Source organism: Oratosquilla oratoria, chromosome 15, assembly GCF_046742065.1.
Source record: "Oratosquilla oratoria isolate Oo_2021 chromosome 15, ASM4674206v1, whole genome shotgun sequence".
Lineage (NCBI taxonomy): Eukaryota > Metazoa > Arthropoda > Malacostraca > Stomatopoda > Squillidae > Oratosquilla > Oratosquilla oratoria.
In genome coordinates this window covers 46,123,049-46,135,548 of record NC_134791.1, presented here as the reverse complement: position 1 = coordinate 46,135,548, position 12,500 = coordinate 46,123,049, and the positions used below count along the sequence as shown (strand labels likewise).

Below are 12,500 nucleotides of genomic sequence, written 5' to 3'. Positions count from 1 at the left end.
GAACCTGTTCAATGGTGATGAAAAACAACTGTAATAGTCGAGCTGACTTTACATCTAAAGCCAACGTGGTGTATTTATTCAAATGTCCAGCCGAGAATTGTACGTCTCGCAATATCACATACGTCGGGCACACCAGATGTACTCTCAGCCGAAGACTAACCTTTCACCAACAGGACGGAGCGATCAAGGACCATTATTCAAAATATCACAATCGAAATATTGACAGAGACACCTTAGTTCAATGTACCAAAATTATTGCGTACAATGAGGACCCTAGAAGGTTGAAACTCTTGGAGGCATTCCACATCAGGGACTCTGCCCCCACTATAAATATTCAGTCGGACATGACGTCCAGTATTAAGCTGTACAGTAGCGCTAACCTGAGACATCGCTACATTGAGGTTCCCTAGAAGGTTGAAACTCTTGGAGGCATTCCACATCAGGGACTCTGCCCCCACTATAAATATTCAGTCGGACATGACGTCCAGTATTAAGCTGTACAGTAGCGCTAACCTGAGACATCGCTACATTGAGGTTCCCTCTCCCCCTCCCCTCCCACCCCCACTCCCCCACCACTCAGACGATCAGCCAGACTCCGTAATGGGAACTCGGATAGCAGTTTTCTCTCTCTCTATCATTTGTACTTTCCTTGTAGACGTAAGTAATAACTCTTGTTATATATCTTTTGTTCTACCTGTATATTTGTATTTGTATTTTTGTAATTTATTTTGTAACTTATATGTACCAACATTTGTATTCATTATTGCAGAAATTTTGTCAATCCTGATGATGTCTCTTTGAAGACGAAAGCTCGAGAATATTAAATGGAAAACTATGGAGAACTTGTATCAGCTCACCCTACAACTGGAAAAAAGTTGATAAGACAAATAGAAAACATTAAGAAAAAGTTTAACAATTGTCAGAATGCTGTCGTATTTAATTCTACATGCATCAAAGAAAACCTGCTTCCTTACTTCACGAATATATATATATGTATATATTTATATAAATATATATGTATATATAAATATATATATATATATATATATGGAGATTGGTATATTATAAAACATTTATAAAAGATCACGAGATTAAAGGAACATAAAAACTCCATAGAATATGGACAAGTTAACTCCGCTGTGTTCCTTCATGCCAGCCAAAAAGACCATAGATTAGATTGGGATAATGCATCAATTATTTTTAAATCACACTGTAGCTATCGAAGGAAAATTGTAGAATCTTCCCTAATAAAACATCATCCTAACTTTAATACCTCAAAAGGACAGTGGCCCCCAGATTGTATTACGAAGATAGCGGTAAACAAATTATTGTCAAGAGCGGTCGGACAAAATAGCCCTAAATGTCCTTCCGTGACCCGGCCATTTCAAGGGCATGTAACCTGAGCCCCCCCCCCCCCCTTTGCCCCATCCCGCCCTTTTATGTACCACCTCACCACCCTATATAAACTTGTATCTTAACTTTCTGTAAGCATTCTGCTGAAGAGGACTACAGATAGTAGTCGAAATATACCGTTTCTCTTTATTTCCGTTATTATTTCTCCGATAGTGGGTTTACAGTGATCATATATATATATATATATATATATATATATATATATATATGTATGTATGTATATCGCTCGGGCTCAGCATATCTATAACATCATAGGCCATGCCATTCCTTCTAAGAACTTCTACACAACCAAGATATGCTTGTACAAATTGAAATGTGCCCTCCAGTTACCCTCCAAACACTTGGGCCTTGATCTTGGTCCTGAAGACTTGGAGTCCCAGTGTTCTTGCCTCGCAGGACATGGATCCTAAGGCATAACTCAGGATCTCCGGCGGCTTTGCAAGAAGTACAACCTTGACAGTGACAGAAGTATCCTTGATATTCCGCAATGACAATAATGGACAATTCTGTTGAATACCCAGTCCAAACAGTTGCCGAGGTGTGTTGGGGCAAGGATGCACCCCTGTCTTAACCCTGAATCAACGGAAACAAACGAAACTCGCGTCCACCACACTTAACAGCACTCTGTGGCAGAGTGCAGGCAAGACATAAGGTCAATAATTCCCGAAAGACTCCCACAGATCAGCAGATCTCAAACCACTTCACGATGCACTTTTTTCATATTAATTTCGGCTGTATGTAAAATTTGATGAAATTCACGTCGGCGCTCCACAGTAACACGGAACGCTTAGATCCGATCAGTTGTCGAATTAGCAAGCATGAACCTAAACTGCTAAGGCTTCTGAAACTTTAGCAGATGGGAGCAAACCTGTGCAAGCAACAGAGGGACAAGCGCCTTACCCTTAACACTGAGATACTTAATACCGAGATGATTATTGGAGTCCTATATATAGTCCCCTTTCCTCTCCTAGATGTGAACCACCAGACCATTTTTCAGCCAAAGGTAATGACACTTAACTACAAAATAGTTTACGACACCACATGTGATCCACGGATTATGGCCTCGCCGGCTTTGACCGATTCTGTCCTTACATTGCACAAGATACCTTTCTATCTTTCTTCATTACAGCCTCTCGAACCTCACTCACTCAGAGCGGAGTTTTACCTATCGATCAATCTGCAACTGTAATCAGAACACCAGAGAGAGCAGGCCACTCTGAGGGTCATTCATGTACAATTGCTCAAAGTACACGGCCCAGCAACTTTCACAACCATCCATACCTGACGCTAATTGTCTATCAACTGTTTAGACGAACCCCACCTCGATCACCGTTTTGAAGCGGAATTTCTTCGAAACTCGGTAAGTAGATCTGAGTTCATTCGCAGTTAAATAATCTTTGACATCCTCGGTTATACCCTTAACATGCATCTCCTTATGCTTCATCAGGAGAACTCTGGTCTGCCTTTTTAGAGTCCTGTATTTATCCAGATCTTCAGCTAAACAGACAGCACGACTCATCTCTACATTTTCAGCGTCTCATGACACCATACCACTGGTCGTCCTTGGACGCTCTCCAGTGCACTTCATGATAGTTTTCAGATATTCTTCAGATTGAGTGGAAATACCTACAATATATTTTCTAAGCATACGCATCATCCTCAGCTTCTCCAGATGAAATCCTAGTAGACTATATCTAGAGATTCTCCTGAACTTGACATACAGCCTCGGTGTTGCAACCACAAATCTATGACTAACCCCGAAGAACTCAGCACTCCGGTAAACCCTATATCTCTGTAGGATCCTACAGTGAGTACGAAAAAGAGTGTGATCGAATTCCTGTGCTATACCCAAGACACTGATGTATCACATTTGTCTTTGTGGCTCTCGTTTCTAACACCAGGAATTAACAATCTTCAACCTTCTGTACTTCACAAAATTTAGGAGGAACTGTACTTCAGGTTCCAGGGTCATGGGATTTAAGTACTTAATTCATAGCCCATTCTGCCGGTCCTAGCAATTGCATTGAAGACACCGAAAACAAAAAGTGTGGCCCGTAAAGGACATTGGTCGACTGTAGATTAGAGATTGGTATAGAACGTTTCGGTGGGCTATATATTGCAATAATAGGCAGGTTGTAGTCGGTTAACTATGCCTATACCTACCCCTCCCCTGAGATGGGCACCATTAATGTGGCCCGACCAATAGCAGGGTTAACCTTTGCGATAGATCTCATTACTGCCCGGTCTCCCTACCACAGAGAAATCCATTATAACCATTCTGAACCTTCTGAGCTCCAACAGTAAAAAGGAGAGTTGATGGTCCTTGGAGAAAAAAAAAAATGTTCCAGGCTCCCACAGGGGAGTGTGCCAGAGATTCACTCTGGCCCCAGTTTGACGTGTTAGTGCCTCGTTTGCATCACTCCAGTCGCCCTTGCAGTGAACTTAATAGATATGACAGGGGCAGACTGCATAGTGCATGCCCACCCGTACCAGAAGCGCTATGTCTGGCTGCCATACACATAATCAGAAAGATTCGCCTTCCTACGCCACCATCCACCACGGAGCCCAAATAATGAAGACTAAGCGTTGATCCTACAATGCCAGAGGGCGTGGAAGAGTATACGCACCCACCATCTTGGTACTACGGGGAACAGCCTCGGGCGGTGCGGTGTCGGCCCAGGCAGTAGATGTTTGTTTCAGGGCGTGCCTGAACCAAAGGTCCAAATTAACCAGCTAACCATCAATTTGTTTCGAGGTGCCAGGAGTGGGGGTCACTGTCCTAGTATGAATCGGGGGCCGAAGAAGCATATTGCTAAACCCCAGGGAGGGGGGCCGCCTCAGTGCAACTACAGAACAGAAACATTGTTCAGCCTTCAGGGGCACTATGTACGGCAGACATGTGGGGCACTATATACGGCAGACATGTGGGTTAGTGACCCATAACGATGTTGGATGTTTATTGCCTCTCAGGAAGGCCTTTTGCTCTTTGAGTGGTTTTACTTTTTGTCCACATAAGTGTCCAGCACGCACCCAACAATGGCGTAAAATGAGTGGATGGGCCAGTTTAGTTATCAACAATCCGACCACGTGACAGTTAATACTGAATTACGTGGCACCAGAAAAAGAACAATTAGTGTGCCTCACATAATACATTTCTTGCATTTATATTCCATTTTTATCCAAATGAAAGCCTTTCGTTAAACTTTGTAAAAGTTATTATTGTTTTCCTGTCCACCTTTCTCATACGTCAAATATATTGATGTCGTGGAAACACTTATATATCTTTTCTTTCTTTCAATCTTCTTTTTTTTTTCTTCTTTCACGTTAACACTAGGGTTGATACCTAATGTGGCACCAAACACCGCACCATTTCTCATCTGTTCAAAACTCATATGGACCACGAGCTCGCAATTCTTAAATCATTTGCAACTTCACAGTCGCTGCATCTTGGACTGTGTCTTGTATTAGTGGCCTGACTCTCACCCCAACCCCCATTGAAGGATTTTTCTCTCCAGTCTTACCTGTACGGGCACAGTCCGTCGTCACTGCGTCCTCTACCACAGCTCAATAAGAAGTGAATCACCCAACTAGCCACGGGTAAATGAGCCGATAAATGACAGAGCTGTCGTGTACTGTATGTGTGTGTGTGTGTGTGTGTGTGTGTGTGTGTGTGTGTGTGTGTGTGTGTGTGTGTGTGTGTGTGTGTGTGTGTGTGTGTGTGTGTGTGTGTGTGTGTGTGTGTGTGTGTGTGTGTGTGTGTGTGTGTTTGTGTGTGTGTGTGTGTATTCACTTGGTCTTTGGATCACGTGTTGTACTCGTGATCGACAGCTATTTCCCTCCCGGAAGAGAGCTCAGAGCTCGTAGGTCCGATCTATGGGTAATGCTATGACCTTTCACACACACACACCCCCAACTCCCCGCCCACGAGAGTCAGAGTAACGACCCGAAGCGCAGCAGTACCGAAATAATTTCGGCCCTGGGCAGGATTCGAACCAGGAGCTGCGGGCCACTTTCGTGGCAGCTCAGCGTTCTACCAACTGCGCCACCGAGTCGTATGTGTGTGTGTGTGTGTGTGTGTGTGTGTGTGTGTGTGTGTGTGTGTGTGTGTGTGTGTGTGTGTGTGTGTGTGTGTGTGTGTGTGTGTGTGTGTGTGTGTGTGTGTGTATTTGTATGAGTGTATGCGTGTGTATGTGTGAGTGTGTGTGTGTGTGTGATTCACCGTGGTCTTGAATCATGTGTTGGATTCGTGATCGACAGTTATTAACCTCCCTTACGAGAGCTAAGAGTTCGTATGACCGATCTATGGGTAATACTGTGACGTAACACGCACACACACACCCAATTCCCCTCCCACGTGACTTGGAGTAACAACTTGCAGAGCAGCGATACTGAAATTATTTCAGCCCTGGGCGGGATTCGAACCCGGACCACCGTAGTGGCAGGCGAGAACTTTAACCACTGCTCCACGAAGTGTGTGTGTGTGTGTGTGTGTGTGTGTGTGTGTGTGTGTGTGTGTGTGTGTGTGTGTGTGTGTGTGTGTGTGTGTGTGTGTGTGTGTGTGTGTGTGTGTGTGTGTGTGTGTGTGTGTGTGTGTGTGTGTGTACCTAGTTGTATTATACGGGAAGGGAGCTATGCTCGTGGTGACCCGTCTTTGTATCTTTCAGTATCAAGTGTGTGTGTGTGTGTGTGTGTGTGTGTGTGTGTGTGTGTGTGTGTGTGTGTGTGTGTGTATCTGCGTGCGTGCGTGTGTATGTATGTGCGTGCGTGCGTGTGTATGTATGTGTGTGTGTGTATGTGTGTGTGTGTGTGTGTGTGTGTGTGTGTGTGTGTGTGTGTGTGTGTGTGTGTGTGTGTGTGTGTGTGTGTGTGTGTGTGTGTGTGTGTGTGTGTGTGTGTGTGTGTGTGTGTGTGTGTGTGTGTGTTCCGATGTGCCGAGTGATGAATGCTCATGAAGAAGGTAGACGTGGAAACGACACAGGTGTTCCTCGCTTTGGTCACTTGCGATAATTCTGACTTGTGACAGGGGACGGGAAGACACGAAAGACGGCTATTCTGCAATAGTTCGAAGTGTATCCTTTGCTTTAACTTTCAATTTCCGACAAACTGAAGTGCGCAGAAGTTAGGTTAAGTTAAATAAGGTTAGGTTAGGTTAGGTTAGGTTAAGTTAGGTTAGGTTAAGTTAGGTCACATTAGGTTATGTTGCGTTAGATTAGGTTAGGTTAGGTTAGGATACATTACGTTACGTTACGTTACGTTACGTTACGTTACATTAGGTTGGTTAAGTTAGGTTAGGCTGCATATCTGCCCTAGTATATCTGGAAAATGCGAAATGTCTAAGAAAATATTTGTAAACATCCAATTGTCATGTAACTGTCTTAGCGGAGTTAGCATATTCTCCCCACAGCGCGGGTGGGCGAAACGTACAGCCAAATCGAGGAAACGATGGTAGAGAGGGAGCGCGAGGGATAGTAAAGATAAACATCCACACTACCCGTTTCCTTTCGCTCCACCGCGGGCGTAGACAGATGTGGACATGCATCACACATGTGGCTCTTTGGAGAATACGAGACGCTGTGCTGCCGGGGATGGAGTATCTTTGACGGTGGTGGTGGTGGTGGTGGGATAACGATAGAGGCTTGAGTATACAGGTAGATGACATAGGATTCCTTCCCCATTGATTATGCTTCTTGAAAACCACTTCGGTGTGAGCAGATTTCCGTGGATAGTTGACAAAGGAATTAAAAACACTGCAGCAGAAAGAATATCGAGATGTAAAACAAAAATAGATGTAATCGGATAGAAATGCAATATTGCAATGGACAGTTAGAGATTGAAGTTCTTCAGTAAATAAAAAAGCGTTGGTGAGACAGAAGGCTTTGGACTCTAGCTCGTTCAGGAATAGTTAGTGAGGTGAATCACTCCATACAAGGGTTAACAAAAACTTTTGCTAGGGTATGCAGTTAAAGTTGACACATTATGAAGGCGGTGCAAGGCACTTAACTGATTTAAATTTGTTCTAGCAAATTGGCAAGGTGTGCATCTTCCTGCATTAGAGAAGGATAGTCAAAGAATTTTTTCAGGGTATAATAAGAAAATTGTCATCAAAGAAAAGGGGAAAGCTCTTGATTATTGTATCGAGTAGAAAGGTGAAGAAATTGAGTCTTGGCGACGTTGAACGACACTGCTTTCTCTATTTATAGTAGAAAACTGGAACTCGATTTGAGAGGGACGTCTGAAAAATGGCGTAGAAAAATGTAGTGTCATCAGCATCAGAGTGTAAAAGGGAAAAGGTGCAGTCAAGTAGGTACTTTATGAGTAGGAGGGAGAGTAGGAGATAAATCAGAATTCTATGGAACCCCAGAGGTTATAAACATGGGAGAAGAACAGCGGTCGCTCACAACAAAGATGAGGGAGTAGAGATATATAACGCATGAGTGTAATTTAAATATCAAAGATGTATGCCAGGCTCTGTTGGATAATTTGATAAGTTTAGTACAACAGCATAAGTCACACCAAAATCCCCAAAAGAAAATTACCAAAGTCAGACAGAAAAATAAAAAATCTCCAGTAGAACGTCCTTTCCGAAAACGATACTGGCTCAGTATTCGTAAACGAAACACCTCAAAGTGAAGTCCTAAGTGAAACCTGTGATAAATCTAGGGGAAACTTACTACTAAATATAACAAAAGAAAAAAATAGATGTATAGAAAAACTCAGTTATTACAACACCAGGGCCTGATGGTTGGTATCAAAGAATCTCGAAGGAAAAAAAAAAAAAACGATATTATTGTTCATTAGAAATTATCTAAAAAAAAAAATCAATCCTATCTGGAGATGTCCCAGGAGAATGGAAGGTAGCTAACGTTACCAATAAATAGATAAATAAATAAGTGAATAGATGAATGAATAAATAAATAAATAAATAATAATAAAAAGACACTGAACTACAGGCCTATAAGTTTAACCTAAACCGTAGGAAAAATGATGGAAACTATCATCCGAGATGCTTTTGAACACCATTTAGAAAGTAACTGTTTATAAATGATAGCCAGCATGAATTCAGACAGAAATGTTCTTGCGTGACTAACCTACTCGAATTCTTCAACAGCCATCTCAAATTATGACGAAAGAAACAATATAGATTTAATATATCTGGACTTTGAGAAGGCTTTTGATACCGTCCATTACGAAAGACTACTTACTAAATTAGTTTCACACGGAATAAGTGGTAGCCTATTAAGCTGGACTAGTAATTGGCTAAACGATCGTAAATAGAGAGTTGTTCTAAATGGCAAATTTTCTGGATGGAAAAAATGTTACGAGTTACTAAAAGTTCCGTTCTTGGTCCACTTCTATTCATAGTATATATAATTGATGTAGACCACGGACTGAAATCTATTTTCTCCAAATTTACTGATGATACCAAACTGTGCGGAATGGCAAATGATCACTTAAACCAGTTAGATATTCGAGAAGATTTAGATAAACTGCAGCAATGGTATATAAAATGGCTAATGAAATCTAACTAAAGTAAATATAAAGTTATGCACATAGATAAACATAATGAATACGTGAAAAGGATCTCTGCGTAATTATCAGTAATGAACTCAAATCATCTAAGCTGTGTATTTCCACCTCAGAGAAAGCAAATATAATTCTAGGACTGATTCCACGATCTTTTGATTTTAAAAGTCTATCTGTCAGTAACAAGATATATAAATCGTAAGTTCGTCCACATTTGGAATATGCTTTCTCATTACAGATATTGACAGATTTAAAAAAAAAAATTATACAACGGCGAGCCACAAAACTGATACGAAAATCGACTAAAAAACGTAGACTTAGGGGTGGTTTGATACAAGTATTTAAGATTCTAAAGGAAATTGACATCAAAAGTGACGAAATTTTCACACTGAATGCAAATCAGACAAGAAATAATGGTCTCAAACTGTCAGGAAGTAGATTTAATTTGGAAGTGGGTAGAAACAACTTCGCCAACCGTGTAGTAAATGAATGGAATAAAATTCCTGCAGAGGCAGTGCAATGTAGTACAGTTCGAAGTTTTATGATTCATTTAGATAACTACCCAAGCAAGATGCTGTGCTGCTGCCATTTTTTTCTGTTTATTATTTCTTTATCATTATATATCATCATTTATCTGTTTATTTTCTATTATATATATATTTATTATTCATTATAAATTTCTTTTTGGCTACCCCCCCATGTAGGGGAAAAAAGCCTTTGGTATATGTATGTATGTATAAATTATCATTATCTATCTGTTAATTTATTATTATCTATTATCTATCTCTTTGTCTATTGTTTACCATTAACTTTTTTCCCCATCCAACCTAGTTATGGACCAAAAGGACTCCTGTCGGCATGTTCCACCTTTATAATCCTTTGTTTCATAATACTCCGATTTAGGATCCATTAAAAAAGTACTTGATCAGGAAATTAAAGCTATAGGATATTAGTAAGAGGGATGAAAGCGGTTACCTTTCTTTAAATGTAAGCATAAAGTATAGGAGAAAGTTGTTTGGCACAGACGGAGCAGTTTGCAAATGCAAGGAGTCAGGATGGAGGAACAGTTTTCAAGAATAATATATAGCACTCTATCCAGGCAAAAAGCATCCTCTCAAGGTCAGATTGGATAGGAAAATATCCTTGAAAAAAAAAATGGATAGAAGGCGTAAGTAAGCTAGAGGAAGGAGTCGTCCAAAATAGGTTTAGGGAAACTCTTGGCAAATAGGTTAGTTTTCTTCATGCAGGGGAAGGAAAGGAAGAAAGAGGATCAGTGTCGACGCTGCAAAAGAGAGTAGGCATAGAGGAATATGTAAATTCTTTGGAAATGTGTGGATTAGGTACCATAAATCGCGTAAAGAATTAGAGGAGGCAATCTTTTGACACTTCTTATATAATGGTGCTTAGCTCAGCAATTAGCTTATGTTTCTCGTGAATTTGGAGTGTACTGTATCATCTGCAAGCCTTTTACCTATTTTGGATAGCATGAGAACAAATGTGGTTAAACCACGCTTTTAGATTTAGGATTAGATGATATGTACATAATGTATGCTTCCATATCCAAAATTATCACCTTAATACATCCTGCAATCACTGAACGGTCACGATTGTAGAAGCAGTAATCATTTCACGGAAAAGCGAAGAAATACTGCCTCATAGACTCCCAGTCAATAGTGCCGTATTGACAAAAGCTGAGGGATAATCTTGGGACAAAAGTGAAACTATAGGAGTGACAGAAACGATGTTATGACGGGTGGTATCCGTCGGAGATAAGAGCCAGGATAAGCAGGAGGATAAATACTAAGGAAGAAATCAAGAATGTAGGTTCTATGTCCAAGACGGTCAGGAATACGGGTAGGGTATTGAGATAACTATTCCAGGTTCTTTATGATAGAAATGTTGAAGGCTAGTTCACCAACTGGATCAGCAAATGAAAACGAAACCCAAAGATGGTGGTGAACATTGAAATCTTCTAATATCGAGATTTCAGAGAAAGGAGAATGGAACAGAATGTGTCCCAATAATGAAGTTAGGTACTATAAAAGTTCTGGGCAGTCTTTGGAGTTAGACGAGATATACAGTAGACAGGTTAGAAATTTGAAAGATAGAATTTTGAGAACACAAGAGACAGCAAAATCATTACGCACATATGCTCAATAGCCTGCTTTGGGTTGAAAAATAGAATAGAGAAAGTAGGAAAAGACAGAATACAGATACCCATCTGCCCAGACACCAGGGTTTCAGGGGGGAGAAAATAAAGTTTGAAAATGAAACGATATTCATCAGTTAGGACCCTACACCAGAATAAGCACTGCTTCACTCACACACTAAGCCCAAATCCCATGATTTCTCAAATCAAGCACCCATACAGCCACCCTTCCCATTCCAAACACCTCTCAGCAGAATAGATTGACTTACCCCAGCCATGAGTTCTATGGGCGAACACATCGTCTCCACCGAAGGTTCTCTCGTGGAAACAATCCTATTAGTGAAATCAACATCATGGAACCCTGCCACATGCCCATATAGTTGTAGATGACGTTCACGGATTATTCTAATACCAGGCCTAGGCTGATTATCATGGTTTTATACATTCCAGCGATACCCCATGATTCTCACAGCCATACAGCAAGAGGGAGAACGAATGACTTGAAGATTAGGATCTTAGCTTTCTCGGAGATATCGACAATGTCATATACTATGATTGAGCGAATCCATAATGCTATGTACACTGTCAATTTTTCGAAGGACTTCCTGACATGATCCACCACTTGTGCTGCACTATTAAGGTGTGTCAAGCTTTCTGAGACGTCAACGGCCTCGCCACATGCATGGGCAGGTTGAACTGTATCATCCAGTATACACCCTAACTATTAGACCTTAATCTTAATTTCCGTACGAGTTCAGTGACTCGAGGGTTCCAAATAGGACCTCCAACCACTACAAAAGAAGTACAGCATTATTGGTAAAGACAAATTCAGTGACCTTACTGTTGTCAATAGTGCCCCATGGAGAAAAGAATTCATAGTTTTTATTTTTCTATTCTTTAAATGACATGCTAGAAATATATATATATATATATATATATATATATATATATATATATATATATATATATATATATATAAAATTACACCTTCAAAAGCGCAACAAATATATATACATACAGACTGGGCATTGTATGGAATGGAACGGAAGGTAAATTTTCCATTTTCCTTCCTGCTTAAAATATTTTGTTCACCTCCATTCCATCCTACCCTCCATTGCATTTTCCATTCTAGATAAACACGGCGTAGCACTATTTGCACAGTATTCGCATAGGATGTTTCATAGTGCTAGTAAAGGTTGTCTTTTTCATTTTGAAAAATTAAATTGACGGTGATTGGCTTCATCAGTACAACGGTGAGAAACCAATGGAAAATGTATAACATGCTGCACTCGTAAATACAAAACATTTATTCATTGCATCTGTAGTGTGATTGTATGGAGTGTGATCGTTCTATTTTGCACTGGAACCGCACTCTGCATTTCCTCTATAGTCCCATGCAACGCCTGACAACTAC

At 40.7% G+C, this 12,500-nt stretch overlaps 1 protein-coding gene across 2 annotated transcripts in view; it reads right to left on the bottom strand.

The window, feature by feature from the left end:
* Window positions 1-5,005, bottom strand: part of LOC143033436 (uncharacterized) — a 161,294-nt gene extending 156,289 nt beyond the window's left edge. For both annotated transcript variants that reach the window (XM_076198875.1, XM_076198876.1), the window contains exon 1: window positions 4,935-5,005. The gene's annotated coding sequence lies outside the window, so the exon portion shown is untranslated. The remainder of the gene's footprint in view (window positions 1-4,934) is intronic.
* Between the last annotated feature and the right edge of the window lie 7,495 nt (window positions 5,006-12,500).